The sequence below is a fragment of the Triticum aestivum genome, chromosome 1D, assembly GCF_018294505.1.
Source record: "Triticum aestivum cultivar Chinese Spring chromosome 1D, IWGSC CS RefSeq v2.1, whole genome shotgun sequence".
Lineage (NCBI taxonomy): Eukaryota > Viridiplantae > Streptophyta > Magnoliopsida > Poales > Poaceae > Triticum > Triticum aestivum.
The window spans coordinates 278932653-278953184 of record NC_057796.1 but is presented as its reverse complement, the minus strand read 5'-3'; positions in this window follow the sequence as shown (position 1 = coordinate 278953184).

Sequence of the window (20532 nt, the reverse complement as noted above, 5' to 3'; positions counted from 1 at the left end):
AAAACAACGTCCGTCCCGGGGTTAGTTTCATTCAAATCATGCAAATTAGAGTCCAAAACAAGAGGAAAAGCATTAGGAAAAGTAGATACGTCTGAGACGTATCATGAACTGTGAGGAAACCATATAGTGATGTTGCATTTGTTAGTGTGGCATAATGAGTAGGACCAAACAGATCCATATGAAGTAATTCAAAGGGACGAGTAGAGGTCATGATTGTCTTCGAGGGGTGCTTCGATCTCATCATCTTCCTAGACTCACAAGCACCACAAAGATGATCCTTGACGAATTTGACACCCTTGATGCCAACAACACGCTTGTTCTTCATGAGAGTGCTCAAATTCTTCATGCCAGCCTGTCCAAGTTGTCGATACCATAGCCAGCATTCTGAAGCTTTTGCCAATAGACATGTGGCAGGCTGAGGTCCTGCTGAGAAATCTACAATATACAATTCACCTCTTCGAAATCCTTCGAAGACTTTGGATTTGTTAGTAACCATCAGCACAATGCAACAATATTTGCCAAAGATGGCAACCATATCAAGATCACAAAGCATTGATATGGACTTGAGGTTGTATCCAAGGGGTTCGACAAGCATCACTTTATCCATGCGCCGATCCTTTGAGATAGCAACCTTACCTAGACCCAATACCTTGCTTTGCCCTTTGTCAGCGTATGTGATATGCTTTGGATGTGATGGAGTAAGGGGAGCATTCGTGAGCACAATACATCATCCGGTAATAACCCTACATGCTGTTTGTGGCTAGGTCTCATTATCATCACCAGGGAGTCACCGGTAAACCGGCTCTTTCTGTCTAGCCCTAGAGATTGTTTCTTCTTTCCCCTCCCTCTTTGGGGAGCCCTGCCCCTCCTTATATAAGTTGAAGGGGCGGGTTACATGTGGAGTCCTATTAGGATTAGGACTAGTCTACCTTCTCATACAAACCGGATACAAGTCCTGGTCTTAACTCCTTGAAAGGTAAATATTCCTCATGCCTTTCCTCTTAAACCGGCCCACCATTACCATAAACCGGCCTTCTAGGCCTTGGGCCTTGTCATCCGTCTGACCCGCCCGCTGGGTCACCAGTGAATCATAATGACCAGGCGGGTTGCTTGTAAACCGCCAGGTCAGGGCAGGTCGCCGGTGAATCGCCAAGTATCAGCCGGGTCTTAAGTAAACCGCCAAGTCCGGTCGGGTTATACTTCCGGCCGGTTTACGTCGCGGGGTATATCCCCGACAAAATTCCTGTCACCAATCATGTGTTTCGTGCAGCCACTATCCAGGATCCACTCAGTGGCTTCTGGTAGAGTATCCTACAGTACAGTTAGTCGGATAGGCTTCACCAAGACAATTGAAAGTAACAAACATTGTACGAATAGCACACTCAATATAAGTAGGTCACTTGAAGGATATGACAGGATGCTCATTGACAAATCTAGGGACGAAATAAAAGGTAGGACCATTTGGACATTTTATCTTGCGCCCCACAAGATTTTTTAGGCCTCCAACAATTTTGTCAGACTTTCAATTTCATCTGGAGACCTGGCCCTGTAGAATAATTAGTTATTCTTAACCACCCACATCTATAAGGGTGGCTAAGAAGCAATGTATCGAAGTGCGTCAATTGAAAATTTAGGCATTGTATAGCTGATGACCCACATGTATAGGGGATCTACAGTAGTCATTTCGATAAGTAAGAGTGTTGAACCCAATGAGGAGCGGAAGGAAATGACAAGCGGTTTTCAGCAAGGTATTCTCTGCAAGCACTAAAATTATCGGTAACAGATAGTGTTGTGATAAGATAATTCGTAACGGGTAACAAGTAACATGTGTAACTAAGGTGCAGCAAGGTGGCCCAATCCTTTTTGTAGCAAAGGACAAGCCTGGACGAACTCTTATATAAGGCAAAGCGCTCCCGAGGACACATGGGAATTACTGTCAAGCTAGATTTCATCATGCTCATATGATTCGCGTTAGTTACTTTGATAATTTGATATGTGGGTGGACCGGTGCTTAGGTGTTGTCCTTACTTGGAAAAGCCTCCCATTTATGATTAACCCCTCTCGCAAGCATTGGCAACTATGAAAGAAGAATTAAGATAAATCTAACTATAGCATGAAACATGTGGATCCAAACTATCCCCTTACGAAGGAACGCATAAACTAGGGTTTAAGCTTCTATCACTCTAGCAACCCATCATCTACTTATTAATTTCCAATGCCTTCCCCTAGGACCAAATCATGGTGAAGTGTCATGTAGTCAACGTTCACATAACACCACTAGAGGAAAGACAACATACATCTCATCAAAATATCGAACGAATACCAAATTCACATGATTACTTATAACAAGACTTCTCCCATGTCCTCAGGGACAAACGTAACTACTCACAAGCATATTCATGTTCATAATCAGAGGGGTATTGAATATCATTAAGGATCTGAACATATGATCTTCCACCGAATAAACCAACTAGCATCAACTACAAGGAGTAATCAACACTAGTAGCAACCCACAGGTACCAATCTGAGGTTTTGAGACAAAGATCACATACAAGAGATGAACTAGGGTTTGAGAGGAGATGGTGCTGGTGAAGATGTTGATGGAGATTGACCCCCTCTAAATGAGAGGATCATTGGTGATGACGATGACGATGGTTTCCCCCTCCGGGAGGGAAGTTTCCCCGGCAGAATAGCTCCGTCGGAGCCCTAGATTGCTTCTGCTCAGGTTCCGCCTCGAGACGGCGACGCTTCGTCCCGCAAGGTTTCTCTTGATTTTTTCCAGATCAAAAGACATCATATAGCAGAAGATGGGCACCGGAGGCCTGCTAGGGGGCCCACAAGCCACAGGGGCGTGCCCCCCAGGCTTGTGGCCTCCTGGTGGGACCCCTCTTGTATTTTCTTCAACCAATATTTTTTTTTATTCCAAAATAATTCTTCGTAAATTTTCAGGACTTTCAGAGTTGTGCAGAATAGGCCTCTTGGATTTGCTCCTTTTCTAGTACAGAATTCCAGCTATCGGCATTTCCCTCTTCATGTAAACCCTATAAAATAAGAGAGAAAAGGCATAAGTATTGTACCATAATGTGTAATAACAGCCCATAATGCGATAAATATCAATATAAAAGCATGATGCAAAATGGACATATCAACTCCCCCAAGCTTAGACCTCGCTTGTCCTCAAGCGAAAGCCGAAATCGATAATCATGTCACATGTTTAGAGACAGAGGTGTCGACAAAATAAAATACAGACATGAGGGCATCATGATTATCTTTAGAACATCAACATATAATGACATATAATTTCTTATGCTAAAGTGACAATTCGTTCACAAGGTAAAGTATGAATCAAAAACTTTATTGAAAACCAACAAACTATGATCTCAATCATTGAAGCAATTGCAATTTATCATAACATCGAAAAGAGTCAATGTAAGAGCTTATGTATAGCAAGCCCGCATACTCAACCATCTTTTAGTCTTTCATAATTGCTAACACTCACGCGATACATATGAGTTCAAAGCCTCAGTCAGACACAGAGAAGATAGAGGCTTATAGTTTCGCCTCCCAACCTTTTACCTCAAGGGTAATGTCAACAATAATACTTTATGATAACCTACATCCGAGTGGGTATATATATATATATCTGGATCTTTCCCCAACATATAGTGCTTGCCAAAAAGAAAAGGTGTAAAAGGAAAGGTGAAGATCACCATGACTCTTGTATAAAGGTAGAAGGTAAAAGTAAAAGATAGGCCCTTCGCAAAGGGGAGCATAGGTTGTCATGCGCTTTTATGGTTATATGCATGAAATATTAATGCAAAAGAACATCACTTTATATTGCCGCTTGTGATAGAGAACTTTATTATGCAGTCTGTCGCTTTTATTTCTTCCATATCACAAGTCCGTATAAAGCTTATTTTCTTCGCACTAAAAGATCATACATATTTAAGGAGCAATTTTTATTGCTTGCACCAATGACAACTTATTTGAAGGATCTTACTCAATCCATAGGTAGGTATGGTGGACTCTCATGGCAAAACTGGTTTAAGGGATGTTTGGATGCACAAGTAGTATGTCTACTTGGTGCAAAAGATTTGGCTAGCATAAGACTGAAAGAAAGCTCAACATGTTGGAGGATCCATGACAATATAACTTCTATTCGTATATAAGAAAGCATAACCCATTATGTTGTCTTCCTTGTCCAACATCAACTTCGCGATACATATGAGTTCAAAGCCTCAGTCACACACAGAGAAAGATAGGGGCTTATAGTTTCGCCTCCCAACCTTTTACCTCAAGGGTAATGTCAACAATAGTACTTTATGATAACCTAGATCCGAGTGGGTATATATATATATATATATATATATATATCTGGATCTTTCCCCAACATATAGTGCTTGCCAAAAAGAAAAGGTGTAAAAGGAAAGGTGAAGATCACCATGACTCTTGTATATAGGTAGAAGGTAAAAGTAAAAGATAGGCCCTTCGCAAAGAGAAGCATAGGTTGTCATGCGCTTTATGGTTAGATGCATGAAATCTTAATGCAAAAGAACATCACTTTATATTGCTGCTTGTGATAGAGAACTTTATTATGCAGTATGTCGCTTTTATTTCTTCCATATCACAAGTCCGTATAAAGCTTATTTTCTTCACACTAAAAGATCATACATATTTAAGGAGCAATTTTTATTGCTTGCACCGATGACAACTTATTTGAAGGATCTTACTCAATCCATAGGTAGGTATGGTGGACTCTCATGGCAAAACTGGTTTAAGGGATGTTTGGATGCACAAGTAGTATCTCTACTTGGTGCAAAAGATTTGGCTAGCATAAGACTGAAAGCAAGCTCAACATGTTGGAGGATCCATGACAATATAACTTCTATTTGTATATAAGTAAGCATAACCCATTATGTTGTCTTCCTTGTCCAACATCAACTTTTTAGCATGTAATATTTTAATAAGTGCTCGCAATCGCAAAAGATGTCCAAGATAGTATATTTATAAGCGAACCCTCTCTTCTTTATTACTTCCTATTAATTGCAACAATGACCAAAACTATGTTTGTCAACTCCCAACAAATTTTATTCATCATACTTCTTATCAGTACAAAAAAAGACACTTCCGTGATGATACGTGTTTGTCATAGTAGGTCACATTTTCTGTCATGCATGTACATCCATGACAATTTTATGACAGAATCAAGATAGTCATACATGTGCTGTCGTAGAAGTGTTCCATGACATTACCAAAATTATCGTCACGGAAGTGTCCACTTCCATGACGATAAATCGCACGTCATGGAAGTGCTTTCGTCAAGGGTGACCGACATGTGGCATCCACCGTAACGGAACACCGTTAGCTATCGGGTCCGGTTTTGGATCCGATAACCCGCTAACAGCCCGGACCAATGAGGATTTTCCACGTGTAAAATTCTCATTGGCCGGAGGAAACACGTGTTGGCTCATCGTTGGGACAAATGTCATCCATTCATTGGACAGGAGGTGCCTATGATACGTTGACACATGGCACAGCCCAACAGAGGCCCATTCCGGTGAAAAGGCCGGCCCGTTTGACTTGGTCAAAAGGTAACGGGCCGGCCCACGGAAAGCCTGTTAACGGCATGTTCGTATATAGCCCATTTACGACCTGCTAACTCACGACACGTTACGGCCTATCCGAATTAAGCCCAGTAGCTTCATCTGGGCCTTCCAATATGATTCTAGCCCGTTGTAACTTCTGGGCCATGTATGGCCCATGATGTCTTTCGGCCCATACGAGACCATTTGTAACTCTTGGCCCATTAACGGCCCGTGGTGAATCTGGCCCGCAATGAACAGTGTACCCCTTTATACCCATTAACGGCCCATTATTCCATTGGGCCGTTTCCAACCCGTGTTATCTTTCGGACTTCTCAGGGCCCATTTATTCTTGGGCTCATTTCCAGCATTCGGTTACTTACGGCCCGTCATTGGCCTTTTCTGCCTGTGGGCCAAATCAGCCCGTGGTTACAATTGGCCCGTTTGCGGCCCGTTACTCCGTTGGGCCATTTTCATAACGTCATCAAATACGGCCGATAAACGACGGCCTGTTATTGTCGGCCCATGAACGGACGATTCCAAATCTAGCCCGTTTATGGCCCATAATGCGATCTGTTATTGGCCCATGTTTGGCCTATCGATCATACGGCACATAGAAGGCCCATTGATGCTACGACCCGTAGAAGGCCCATTGATGCTACGGCCCGTAGAAGGCCCATTCTTTCTACGGCGGAAAAAGGCCCATTGTTTCTACGGCCCGTAGGAGGCCCATGGTAACTACAGTAAATATGTAGCCCATGGTTATTGTGGCCTAGCTTTAAAAAATAGGTTATTGCGGCCACTAGCAAACCACGAAAAAAGAACAGCACTGACTACAAGCAAACAAATAAACAAGACAGCAAGGAAATAAATAAGCAAGCAACTTGCGCTAGGCTATCACGGCTATTACACATATTACATCCACTGGGCATCAAAGTTCGCCAACAATGTAAATATAGGGAACGAAGCAGCATATCATATACAGTGGTTGTCAAAGTTGGCGACCAGTGCAAATAAACGCCGTAGAAAAACAAGTCCAGAACTGAAACCACTTCAAAAGATCTCAAGAAACAATATCCTGGGTACCCATAATGCTGGCAAGATGCTTAGCAAGCTTATTAACTTTCTCCTGTTTGGCGCTTAAATCCTCCAGCGCTTGTTGTTGCACCAGAAAGTATGCATCTGAATTCTGCAGGGACTTCCTTAGTCCTTCAGCTTCCTGTCGCAGCACATCTAATCGATTTCTTTCAACTTGAAGCTGAGACTCAAGAAGATGAATTGATTCAGGCAGCAAGTTCGAAGAGCGTGTGCCAGTAGTAGTGGCCAGTAACTCGAACACTACATCAAGACAGGACTTTTGGGTTCTCTCACTGTCGTCAAGGTAGTTTTTATCAGCTTTCTTGGAGACCAACAGGGATGTCTCACTATCTTGAACCTTATCTGCATTACTTCCTTTACCATTGCATAACGAGGTACTGTTCTCCAATATTTTGTCCGCATTCTAAAAGAGAAACAAGCAGACACATCACAGGTTTACCATGTTGTATATGAAACTCATTTTGGTAAATTAGTTCAGTAGTAAAGTGCACAGGATAACAGCATGAAACAAACATATATCTATGTACCATGGTCACTTTATGGTCTATATCATTCTAGTTTTTGTTGCCAAATCAAGATAGAGACACAGTTCAAATAATATTTGTTCAAGACAAAGCAGAATAGACAGAATATAAGTGTGGGAAACTATAGAGCAATAACAACACTTGTAATGTGCATGACATGAGAACATAACTGTTTATTCAATTGAAACTGAAATCAACATAGAGCAACTTACAACAGCAACCCAGTTAAAGAAACGGTTTAAAACATACCTGTTGCGCCATTGGAGTTTCAATTCCATCCTTCAAATTTGAAAATAGTTGGTCTGAGTAAATACAGTGATGCAAGAGCAAAGGAGTATGAACCATAGCTACATAACCTGACCTGAGAACAATTCTTCTTCTCCTTTAAGCATTGAGTTGGGATTCGGAGTGGTAGTCCTCGTGCTTTGGGCACTGCAGTTCCCTTACTAACTGCTCGTGTTTGGGTGCTCTGTGGTGGAGACAGTGTTGTGTCAACTGGAACTGGGTTACTATCTGCTGGGGTTGGGGTTAGAAGGGGTGTAGATGGTTCTCTGTCCAACTGGGTAGGGGTACAATCTGTGAGAGCCTGGGTTATGTGTGGTGAGGCTGGTTCTTGGGCAAGTACAACCGTGGTTCTATCTGCATCAACTGGCAGCACTATCTTTTCTGAAGACCGTGTTGTTACTCCCTTAGATACTGTCATCACCCTCTCCAATTCAAATGGCTGATAAACAAGAAAAGTAATCGAATGTATAGACATTGTATGATAGACAGGTGCAATGGATAGTGGGGAATAAAAGAGGGCATGAAATAATTCACATTTATGTTGTCTAACCAAACAGGATAGCATGACACAATTTCACATTATGATGGCTAACTAAAAAAGATGGAAAGACATAGTTCAAAATATGATGACTATGTAAACAGGATGACATGATATAACTATATAATGTGTTTATTAAATAGGTTGGCATGCCATAATTCACATACATGCCGCCTATGGAAACATGATAGCATGATATAATTCCCGGATAGAATGACATAATTCAAAATATGATGACTGTAAACACTAAACAGGATGAGATGATATAACTATATGATGTCTTTATTAAATGGGTTGCCATGCCATAATTGATGCGGAGCATCCCACGATCATCCCCATGGATGCATCTACACCTCCAACGACACCACTAGGACCAATGACAAGAGCCCAAGCAAAGGCTATCGAAGATAAGGTGAACTCGCTCCTTTCCGAACTACCACTTTCGACACATGAGACATGGCTACTACCTCAAAGGGAAACACTATGTGTGATCAGGTACTTGGAGGAAAGCCATGGAACATCCACATCCAATGGACAAGACGGCGAGGACACCAAGTGCGAGGGACAAGAAGAAGAGTCGTCACGGAAGCTACAGGCTACGGACGACCGGCCCAGCCCAGACGTCCGACCGCTGGAGGTCACAACAGCCCAAGGAACCCAGGCCTGCAAACGCTACAGCGGCCGGACGATCGACCAGGACCGGACGTCCGACGACCCCCAGGCTCCGGACGAGCGAGTCCCTCCGGACGACCGACACTACGACGACAGAACTGAAACTACGGAAATCTGAGGAAGACCGGACGACCGGCGACCGGACGACTGGGCCCCTACGGACGTCCGACGCCGGGCAACATAACATAATTTGCGGACATCCGAAGACATACGGACGTCCTGACCCCCGGGAGCCTCCGGACGACCGGCGCCTCACGGACGTCCGGACCCTAGCTGCGTCCAGTTTCGGGCCGAAGCCAATGTACCCTTTCACTTCGCCCCTCTTTGCACTAAGACTATAAATAGACCTCTCCCTCCTCCTAGTTAGGGTTAGCAAAGGATTAGCTCATGTTTGTGTGAGAGCTTTGCTCATCCACTTGGTTACCTTCTCCTCGGAGATCGCGCCTCCATCGGAGAAGATCCTTCCAATCCGATTCAAGACCCCCTCTTGGGTGGCCCCATCAAGACCTCCTCACGGAGAAGAACCGGTTACCCTTTGTATCATCCGTTGTTCATTTTGGATCGTGTATCCCCCTTTGTGTTTTGAGGATCTAGCACATGTGTGAGTATATCTTGTTGGTTTTGAGAGTTCCTCTTGTGTTTTCCCTCGTTTTCCCCTCATGTTCTTCGTGTTATTAGTTGGGATCCACTCCTTTCGTGAAAGATCGGTCATATAGGGTTCCACCCTACATCATCTTGGTATCATGAGCCACGTTGATCACGATTTCGAAGCCTCCCCTCTTCGTTTTCTAGCTTGATTTTGTTGTGTCCTTCCATAATTCAAAAATTCCCCACAAAAATAGCCCCCAAATTTTTTTTTGTGATGATGTTTTGTTGGATTTGATCCATGGATTTTTTTTTGCCTTGAGTGGATCTAGCTTTCCCCCATCATCTCCACCATTTCCATCCACAAAATCGCGCAGATTTGACCAATTTCAACACTTCCACCATGAACCCTAGTAGTTCACCCCGTGCCCAAAATCGCCCAGGCACCGGACGTCCGACAGCCTCCGGACGTCCGACGACCGGACGACCGTAAAACCCCGGACGTCCGTACTTCTCTGACGAAACTGAATTTTTCCAAAAAAAAATCAGCCACATCCACCACTTCCACATACACCTTCCTATACCACCACCTAACTTCCACAAACCCTTTCGATACACCAAACCCTACCACCACTTGACCGCTACCAACTCCGACACATTTGGCCGCATTTGGTTTTGAGAATTTGAGTTGTGGTTCATCGTTTCCTACAGTGTTTCGGCTAACTAGGAACAGATCGACATCGACATCACCGCCACGACTACTATGAACGGTTACATCATTTTGGTAACATCATCTTGGTATTGTGATATAATCATACTTTCTTGCATTTGCATTGATAACCCCATAGCCTTACTTTTGCGTCACTTACCCATTGAGACTAGCCTTCGAGTATTGCCGGCAACGTGACTTGTGCACATTAGTGATCATATATCCATAGCATACATACCGTAGTATCTGGTGAATATCTTGGTATCATCTCTTGTGTCACAAAGTTGTCATCGCATACACAATTCCTATCTTGGTTCGTGAAGCATTGCATGAGAAAAGAGCTCAAACACAAAGAGCCAAACAAGCTTTTAAGCAAAAGGGAAAGATAAGCAAAGAGCTTATAAGCAAGAACCATAGCATCATACAACATTAAGATTGTCATACTCGATCATCTTGGATCATATCATCGGAACATCATACACATAGCATACTTGGGATAGAAGTCGTTGCATTTTTTGCTTAGTAGGTTGTGCACAAGTTCGTATCCGCCTATTGTGCAATCGTGCTAGCGTCTCTCTAAGTGTTGTGCAACAAGAGAATTTTCGTGGACTCCACATTTTGGCTCATTCCTTGGTTGCACAACCCCACATTATCTATTTGCGTGTGTGTTTCCGTGTACCATATTTTGCTATTGGTCTACTTGTTGCATTTGCAAATTTGTGAATCTTTTCCAACATTATTGAGTCTCACTAACAATTGCATCAAATTTTGTGCCACCATCCTAACCAAGCCCCACCATAAGCTTTTACTTGTGTAAGTGTGAGAAACCGACAAGAATTGGTACCAATTGTGCTATTTCCTTGTTACACATTGGAGTGATCTTTGATCCATCTTCAACATCGGTCAAGGTACATTTGGTATTGGTTCTTCTCTTTCTCCCACTCACATATCTTTGTTTGGAATGATGGTTAGGCCAAGTACCTCTACCAACCCACTCTTCCTTCAGCAAGACGACGACTCGAACAACTACGTCACCAAACTACACCTCTTTGGTACACAACAAGCCTTGCATGAAGAGAAACTAGCAATGAGCCACCGCATCGACAACCTCGCCACCGACTTGCGACTCTCCGAGCAACGAACAAGAGACTACTTCGACAACAAGCTCGACGCACACAAGCACGAGAATGACGCAAGAATGGACGAGATTCGTGCCTTGTTGGTCAACCGCTCTTCTACCACTTTGTCCTACTCAAGAAGGAGCTGCTCAAGTCGACACGCCGACGACACTATCTCCGGCTCAAGTACCCCGACATCGAATACTCTTCTTCATGCCGCGCGTCAAGATCGTCAAGCAAACTGCAATCCTCTACACGACACTGACTCTCAAGAGCGTCGACATCGTCAAAACCAAGCTGCATTTGCGCAAGCACAAGAACGGCAACGCCAACGACAACAAGAACAAGAGGAACGTGCGCGACAACATCAAGATGCACAAGACGCCGAGGCACAACGCCAAGAACAACAACTTCGTGAAGCTCGAGCACTTGAGGCGCAACGTGCCCTTCGAGATTCAAGTTGAGCCGTAGCCAACCGAGGCCGACAAGCTCGCCTACAACAAGAAGCGCTTCGCGATGAAGTCCAAGAGAGGATTTTCCAAGCACGTGTGCATCGACAAGCTCCTCCTCAAGCTCGACAAGCTCCTCCAGAAGCTCGCCAAGAACATCAAGTTCAACACGAGCAAGACGACAATGGAAATCCTCCAAGACAAGAACAACATGAGTTCGACAACCCTCCTCGCCAAGAGCAACATGAGATCGTCAATCCTCAACGACATGGGCGTCATCATCCTCGACCCCAACACAATGAAGAGCAACGATACGGCAAGCTAAAGTTCACCATGCCCAAGTTCACCAGAAGCAATGACCCCGAAGAGTACATATCATGGGCATTGAAGGTCACAAAATCTTTCACTTGCACAACTACGAAGAAGAGAAGAAGATCGCGATGGAATCCCTTGAATTCCAGGACTATGTCCTCATTTGGTGGGAACAAGTCATTGAGCGCCGCGAGGCAAGAGGTGAACCACCCATCACTACTTGGACGCAAATGAAGGATGTCATGAGAGCACGATTCGTGCCAAACTACTACAACCGCGACCTCTTCAAGAAACTCCAACTACTCAAGCAAGGAACCAAGAGCGTTGAAGAGTACTACAAGGAAATGGAGATTGCCATGATACGAACCAATGTCATGGAAGATGATGAGAAAACTATGGCACGTTTCTTGAATGGACTCAATCACCCTATCAAGAAGATTGCCGACTTCCAACCATACTCAAACCTCATCGAGCTAGTGCACCAAGCCACCAAAGCGGAACGCCAAGTGCAAGATGACTTTAAGTATGCCAAGTTCTCATCCAAGTCCTATGGTTTCTCCAACACCCAAGCTTCAACGACTCTAATACCTTCTATCTCAACCAAGCCATCTACAAGCAACAGCGACAAGTCAAGTTACAAGAATACTTCGACAACCTCAAGTCGTCCTCCTACTACAAGCAACTTCAAGCCGAAAGCTTCTTCATCATCTACCTCAACCGATGAGACCATCAAGACAAGTTCCTTCAAATGCTTCGCATGCGGAGGCCGAGGCCACAAGTCCTTTGAGTGTACAAACAAGCACACCATGATCCTCTACAACGATGGAACCTATGACTCCATGAGTGAAGAGGAGATGGAAGCCCTTGAGCAAGTGGCCATGCACCGACAAGTGAACAACAAAGATGAAGATGCTCAAATCTTTTGCGACGAAGATTCAAGTCCCGCTCTTGTTGTCTCCAAGGTCTTGACTTTTCAACATCAACAAGACGAAGACCAAAGATGCCATATCTTCCACACTAAGGCCGGCATAAATGGAAGGTCCGTCAAGGTCATCATCGATGGAGGGAGTTGCCATAACCTCGCAAGTGAAGAACTTTGCTCCAAACTCCAATTGGCCAAGAAGAAGCACCCGCACGCTTACAAAGTTCAATGGCTAAGCGACACCGGCACCATCCAAGTCGAGCATAGGGTACAAGTCTCCTTCATCGAAGCTTACGAAGACACTTTGGAGTGTGATGTCCTTCCGATGACAGTTTGCCACCTCCTTCTTGGACGACCATGGCAATATGACCGAGGTGTCATCCACAACGGGCGTACAAACTACTATAGCTTCAAGATGAAAGGAAAGGAGTACGTGCTACGACCTATGTCTCCAAGCCAAGTGATCACCGAAAAACAAGCCACCCATCATGGAGAGAATAGTGAGAGAGCGAACCACCAAAAAGAGAGTGAGCGCCACAAGCCCAAATTGAGTGCCTCCACGATGAGCGACAAGAAAAACTTAGTTCTATTTGCCACCAAACATGAGATGAGAGAAGTGTGTGAGAACCCATCAAGTGTCCTACACTATGTCCTATTGTGCAAGGACGAGGCACCAAAACCTAACACCTCTCACAATCTACCTTTGGTGTTATCTTCTTTATTGCAGGAATTCCAAGATGTTTTCCCCGACGAGCTACCTCCGGGTCTACCTCCACTACGAGGCATCGAGCACCGCATCGACCTCATCCCCGGAGTGCCACTTCCAAACAAGGGTCCCTACCGAGTCAACCCCGAAGAAACCAAAGAAATACAAAGGCAAGTAAAGCATCTCATAGACCATGGACATGTGCGCGAAAGTTTGCGTCCTTGTGCCGTACTGGTCATTCTTGTGCCAAAAAGAGACGGTAGCTTTCGCATGTGTTCCAATTATAGACCTATCAATGCTATCACTGTTCGCTATAGGTACCCCATTCCACGCCTTGATGATATGCTTGATGAACTTAGCGGTGCCACTATCTTTTCCAAAATTGATCTTAAAAGTGGTTACTATCAAATACGCATACAAGAGGGTGATGAATGGAAAACCGGTTTCAAAACAAAGTTTGGCTTGTATGAGTGGTTAGTCATGCCTATGGGTTTATCGGAAGCACTCGGTACTTTCATGCGTCTTATGCATTATGTGTTTCAACCTTATATTGGTGAATTTGTTGTTGTCTACTTTGATGATATCCTTGTTTTTAGCAAATCTCTCAAAGAGCATGTCACCCACCTTCGCACCATGCTACAAACTCTTCGAAAAGAGCAACTTTATGCTAATATGGAAAAATGCCTCTTTGGTGTTGATAAGCTTGTTTTCTTGGGTTTCGTAGTATTTTCTAAGGGTGTTCATGTTGATGAATCTAAGATCAATGCTATTAAAACTTGGCCCCAACCAACTAACTTGCAACAAGTGCGTAGTTTTCTTGGTTTAGCCGGGTTCTACCGTCGCTTTGTGAAGGATTTTAGCACCATTGCATCTCCTTTACATGCTTTGAGTAAGAAAAATGCACCATTTGTTTGGGGATCATCCCAAGACAACGCATTCAATGAGCTTAAGAATTTGCTTACTGATGCTCCCATGCTTGCATTACCCAACTTTGACAAACCTTTTGAAATTCATTGCGATGCTAGTGGTAATGGCATAGGAGGTGTGTTAACACAAGAGAAGCGCCCCATAGCATATTTTAGTGAGAAACTTTCTGGCGCGCAACTCAATTATCCCATCTATGACAAAGAGCTATATGCTTTAGTGCGAGTTTTGCGTGAATGGGAACATTACCTTCGCCCTCATGAATTTATCATCCATACAGATCATGAAACGCTTAAATACCTTAAGGGTCAAACTAAGTTGAACAAGCGTCATGCTAAATGGAGTGAATTTATTGAGTCTTTTCCTTATGTCATCAAGTATATTAAAGGTAAGGAAAATGTTATGGCGGATGCGCTTTCCCGTATATGCATGCTTGTTATTCAACTTGAATTGAATGTCATTGGCTTTGAGCACATAAAAGAATTATATGCGCATGACCCTACTCTTGCTATTCCTTATGCAAAGTGCTTGACGCATCCATCTTGGGAACGATATTACATCAATGATGGTTATCTTATGAGAGCTAACAAACTTTGCATCCCCGAGTCTTCTCTTCATTTGTTGCTTTTGCAAGAATCTCATGCAGGAGGACTAATGGGACATTTTGGACGCGACAAGACACTTTCTACGCTCTCCAAGAACTACTTTTGGCCTAAGATGTTTCGCGACGTCAACCGCTTCACCAACCGATGCTCTACATGTCGCAAAGCTAAGTCTAAAGCTCAATCTCATGGCCTTTACATGCCACTTCCAATTCCATATCAACAATGGGAAGATATTAGCACGGATTTTGTGCTTGGTTTGCCTAGAATTAGAAATGGCAAGGATTCCGTTTTTGTTGTTGTGGATCGATTCTCTAAAATGGCTCATTTCATTCCTTGTAACAAGATAGACGATGCTTCACATGTTGCCAATCTCTTTTGTAGGGAAATCTTGCGACTTCATGGAGTGACAAAGACGATTGTCTCGGACCACGATGTCAAGTTCTTGAGTTACTTTTGGAAGACCTTATGCGCCAAGCTCGGAATCAAGCTACTATTCTCCACGGCATACCATCCACAAAACCGACGGCCAAACGGAGGTGACGAACCGCACGCTCTCCACTCTTCTCCGCGTGCTAATCAAGAAGAACATCAAGGAGTGGGAGGAGTACCTACCGATCGCCGAGTATGCCTACAACCGCGCAAGACACTCAACAACCGGCAAGTCCCCTTTCGAGGTCGTCTTCGGATTCAACCTGTTGTCCCCTTTGGACATCCTTCCTCTACCACTACAAGAGCGCATCAACATGGACGCGAGCACCTGAGTGAACTACCTCAAGAAGATGCATGAAGATACAAGGCACACCATCGAGCGTCAAGTACAACGACTCGCGACAAAGCTCAACATCAACAAGCAACCCATGATATTCAACATTGGAGATCTTGTGTGGCTACACCTTCACAAGGACCGCTTCCCCAACGAACGCAAGTCCAAACTTCTACCACGAGCCGATGGAACCTTCAAGGTGCTAGCACGCTACAACAACAAAGCTTACAAGATCGACCTCCCGCCCGACAAGTACAACGTGAGTGACGTCTTCAACATCAAGGATCTTTCGCCCTACCATGGTGATGAAGATTTCGATCCGAGGTCGGATCTTTCCCAAGGGAGGGGAGATGATGCGGAGTATCCCACGATCATCCCCATGGACGCATCTACACCTCCAACGACACCACTAGGACCAATGACAAGATCCCGAGCAAAGGCTATCGAAGATAAGGTGAACTTGCTCCTTTCCGAACTACCACTTTCGACACATGAGACATGGCTACTACCTCAAACGGAAACACTATGTGTGATCAGGTACTTGGAGGAAAGCCATGGAACATCCACATCCAATGGACAAGACGGCGAGGACACCAAGTGCGAGGGACAAGAAGAAGAGCCGTCACGGAAGCTACAGGCTCCGGACGACCGGCCCAGCCCGGACGTCCGACCCCTGGAGGTCACAACAGCCCAAGGAACCCAGGCTTGCAAACGCTACAGCTGCCGGACGACCGACCAGGACCGGACGTCCGACGACCCCCAGGCTCCGGACGACCGACACTACGACGCATAACTAAAACTACGGAAATCCGAGGAAGACCGGACGACCAGCGACCGGACGGCCGGGCCCCTACGGACGTCCAACGCCGTGGCAACAGAACATAATTTGCAGACATCCGAAGACCTACGGACGTCCGGACCCCCGCGAGCCTCCGGACGACCGGCGCCTCACGGACGTCCGGACCCTGGTTGCGTCCAGTTTCGGGCCGAAGCCCATGTACCCTTTCACTTCGCCCCTCTTTGCACTAAGACTATAAATAGACCTCTCCCTCCTCCTAGTTAGGGTTAGCAAAGGATTAGCTCATGTTTGTGTGAGAGCTTTGCTCATCCACTTGGTTACCTTCTGCTCGGAGATCGCGCCTCCATCGGAGAAGATCCTTCCAAGCGGATTCAAGACCCCCTCTTGGGTGGCCCCATCAAGACCTCCTCACGGAGAAGAACTGGTTACCCTTTGTATCGTCCATTGTTGGTTTTGGATCGTGTATCCCCCTTTGTGTTTCGAGGATCTAGCACATGTGTGACTATATCTTGTTGGTTTTGAGAGTTCCTCTTGTGTTTTCCCTCGTTTTCCCCTCGTGTTCTTAGTTGGGATCCGCTCCTTTTGTGAAAGATCGGTCGTATAGGGTTCCACCCTACATCAATAATTCATATAGATGTTGTGTATGTAAACATGATGGCATGATATAATTCAAATATATGATTTATATAGTAAGCAAGTAAGCAGATGGCAATCCATATATGATGTAAAAACTAAGCAATGCAAGACAACATGCATGACATGGGTAATATAACCCTGCCAAGTTTGAGCATAGACCTCAAGGGGGAAATACGACTAGTCATCAGTCTCTGAATCCTCCTCTGAGGAGCTCTCTGTATCCAGCAAGATGTCTGCTTCAGCAGGTAGCATTGTCTGCTCTGAATACCTTGTTTTCACTCAAGATACTTCCATCACCGCTTCAAATGGCTGATGCACAGGAAGAGTAGTTGAATATACAAACGTTGTTGGCAAATGGAACACGTAATACAAAAAAATGATAGCATGATATAATTCACATACATGATGATTGGCTCAACAGCATGGCATTGCATAATTCACGTATATAATGCCTTTGCAACAAGATAGAATTGCATAATTCACAAATATAATGTCTTGCAACAAGATGGCAATGCATAATTCACATATATGGTAATTAGACACTAAATAGGTGGCATTCACACAAAGCATGTCTAAACTAATCAAATGACATAGCAATGCAAGACACCATATGCACGATATGAGGAACATAACCCTGCCATGTTAGAGCATACACCTCGGGGGGAATAGGACTGGTCATCTGTCTCTGAATCCTCCTCTGAGGAGCTATCCGTAACCAGCGAGATATGTGCTTCGTCAGATAGCATAGTCTGCTCTGAAGACCTTGTTTTCACTCCAGAATTTTCCATCACCGTGTCAAATGGTTGATGCACACGAAGAGTAGTTGAATGTACTAACATTGTTGACAAATGTAATATGTAATGAAAAAAAGGATGCCCTGATATAATTCACATATAAGATGACTGGCTAAGCAAGATGGCATTGCAAAATTCACATATATGATGCCTGGCTAAACAAGATGGTGTTGCATAATTCACATAAACGATGAATAAACTAAACCATTGGCATTCACACAGAGCATGTCTAAACTAAGTAGTTGGCATATTCGATGTATAAAGTAAGCAATGCAAGGCACCATATGCATGATATAACCAACATCAGCATGCCAAGTTAGAGCGAAGACCTCAGGGGGTAAATAGGAGTGGTCTTCTCCTTCTGAATCCCCCTCAGAACAGATATCTTCCTCTCGATTACAATCCGAAATGGGTGGAGGGGGGCTGCCTTTGCGCCTACCATGGAGCGACGTCTGCTTGAAATTTTATTGCCACGCAAGGATCGTCTCTTTTGCTCTACATGTTCAGTTCCATTGTGTACAATAACTGACATGCATAGGAATAAAACATAGTGAGATTATGTAAGGAGTGCATGCAGAAATCCAGAGTGATGGTAGCAACCTGTTGATAGACCCAAAACCAATGATAGCAGGCAGATAATGGCTTCAGTTAAAAAATACAGATAATGGCTTCTTTACTGTTTGTTTCCCACCCAACATGAAACTCATAGTAGACACCAGAGATTAACCAGATAGTAGATAGATACTATTGATTGCGGCCCTGGTATGTACCCCACAACCATTTAAAAACTCAAGTTTGACCATTAGTTTGGAGCTGACTCAGAGTCTAATCGCTGAACAGGACGATAAAGTAGCATGTAATATTAAGCGATGCATAACGTAAGCAGACACGAAAGAGTGTGACCTCTCTTGCGGACCCGTGTAGTCCTCGAGGTCATCTGCTCGGTTGATGATGGTAATGGAGTTGTCATGGCTGCCGGCGGCGGGGAAGAAGATCTGAGGCGGCGAAAGACAGTCTGGAGGCCGGATCCCTGCTGTGCTAGACCCTTTTGTCGTTGGAGCAGCTGAGCTTGGGTGGAGGACGGCGCAGTAGGAGCGGGACAAACCACACAAGGTTTTCTTTGAAAACTATCTGTAAGATAAGTAATTCTGTAAGGGCTCGTTTGAATTGGAGGATTCTAATAACGCTGGATAGGAAATACACAGTAATACGATAGGAATGCACGTGCAAAACAGAGAATTTAGAAACACATGATTTCTGCCAATCTGGGTGTTTGGTTCACAAGAATTGGAAGATCACAGGATGCAAAGAAGCAAGGTGAGATTAAGTCAAACCACAAGAAAATGTACGGTTATAATGCTATTATGCTACTATCTCTTAGTCTTGTGCTTCATGAATAGGAATTTGAAAAGGAGGACAAGTGGAAATTAAAATTCCTACGGTTTTTCTTTCAAGGAGACACTAAAGGAACAAATCCTACAGTTTTCCATTGCTCCATTCCTTTGAACCAAATTCATGAATAGTAGTACCATAGGAAACTTTCCAATTCCTATGTTTTTCCTTCACTTTTCCTTTCAAGCACTAGCGATTCTAGTAGGCAGGCTTGAGCAAGGAAAAACCTACACTCAAAAAATGTTTTTGTGCTACTTCTATTACTTTGGACCCAGGCCACTGCCTTACTAGCTGAACTCCCAGGCCCATCGACAAATGCACAACTCAAACGCGCAGAGATTAATAATGATGGCGTTCAAGAGAGTCCATCACGGATAGCTAAGTTGCCAGGTACCTCCCTGCTTGTCATATAGTAGGAGAAACTAATCGTATTTCACGTTACTGTGTGTGCTCAGTGGACAATATATATAACATGTATAGTAAAAAAGAGATGCAACTAGTGTACAACCTCTTTGGCGAAGCCATGTCGATCTCAGCGTGATTGGGTTGGTCGGTGAGGATGATCCGGCTGACTTGGCTGTCGGAGGAGGGGAAGAAGATCTTAGGCGTCTGGAGATGGAGCCCGAGGTACTGCTCCGCTGTGATGGAGGGTTTCGTCGTTGGAGCAACTCCGGTGAGTTGTACGACACCGAGGCTGAAGCAGGACAAGAGAGACAATGTTAACCCGAGTGGAATTCTAATAGCATCTCCAATAGATGACGTAAAATACATAACCACAAAGTGCTAGATGTAAAATACATCAGCCGCTTATCTCTGAACTTAACTGTCGAAACTGAATTTAACTGTCGAAACTGAACTTAACTGTAGAAACTGAATTTTTCTGTCGAAACTGAACGCACTAGTAGCAGAAAAGCACTAGCAGCAGTAGCGCCACGTGCGAGAGCCGGGGCAGCTGGTCGTGTAGCAGTATCAGGTGAGGCTACCCTGAGCCGCCAGCCACCACCGGCCAAACAGCCGCCCCCCGCCGCTCACAGCCGGCGGTGCGCCGCCCCGCTCGCCCCGAAACCACTCCCCACCGCCGCCCCGGCAGGCCCTCTAGGCCCCCCCCCCCGTGCCGAG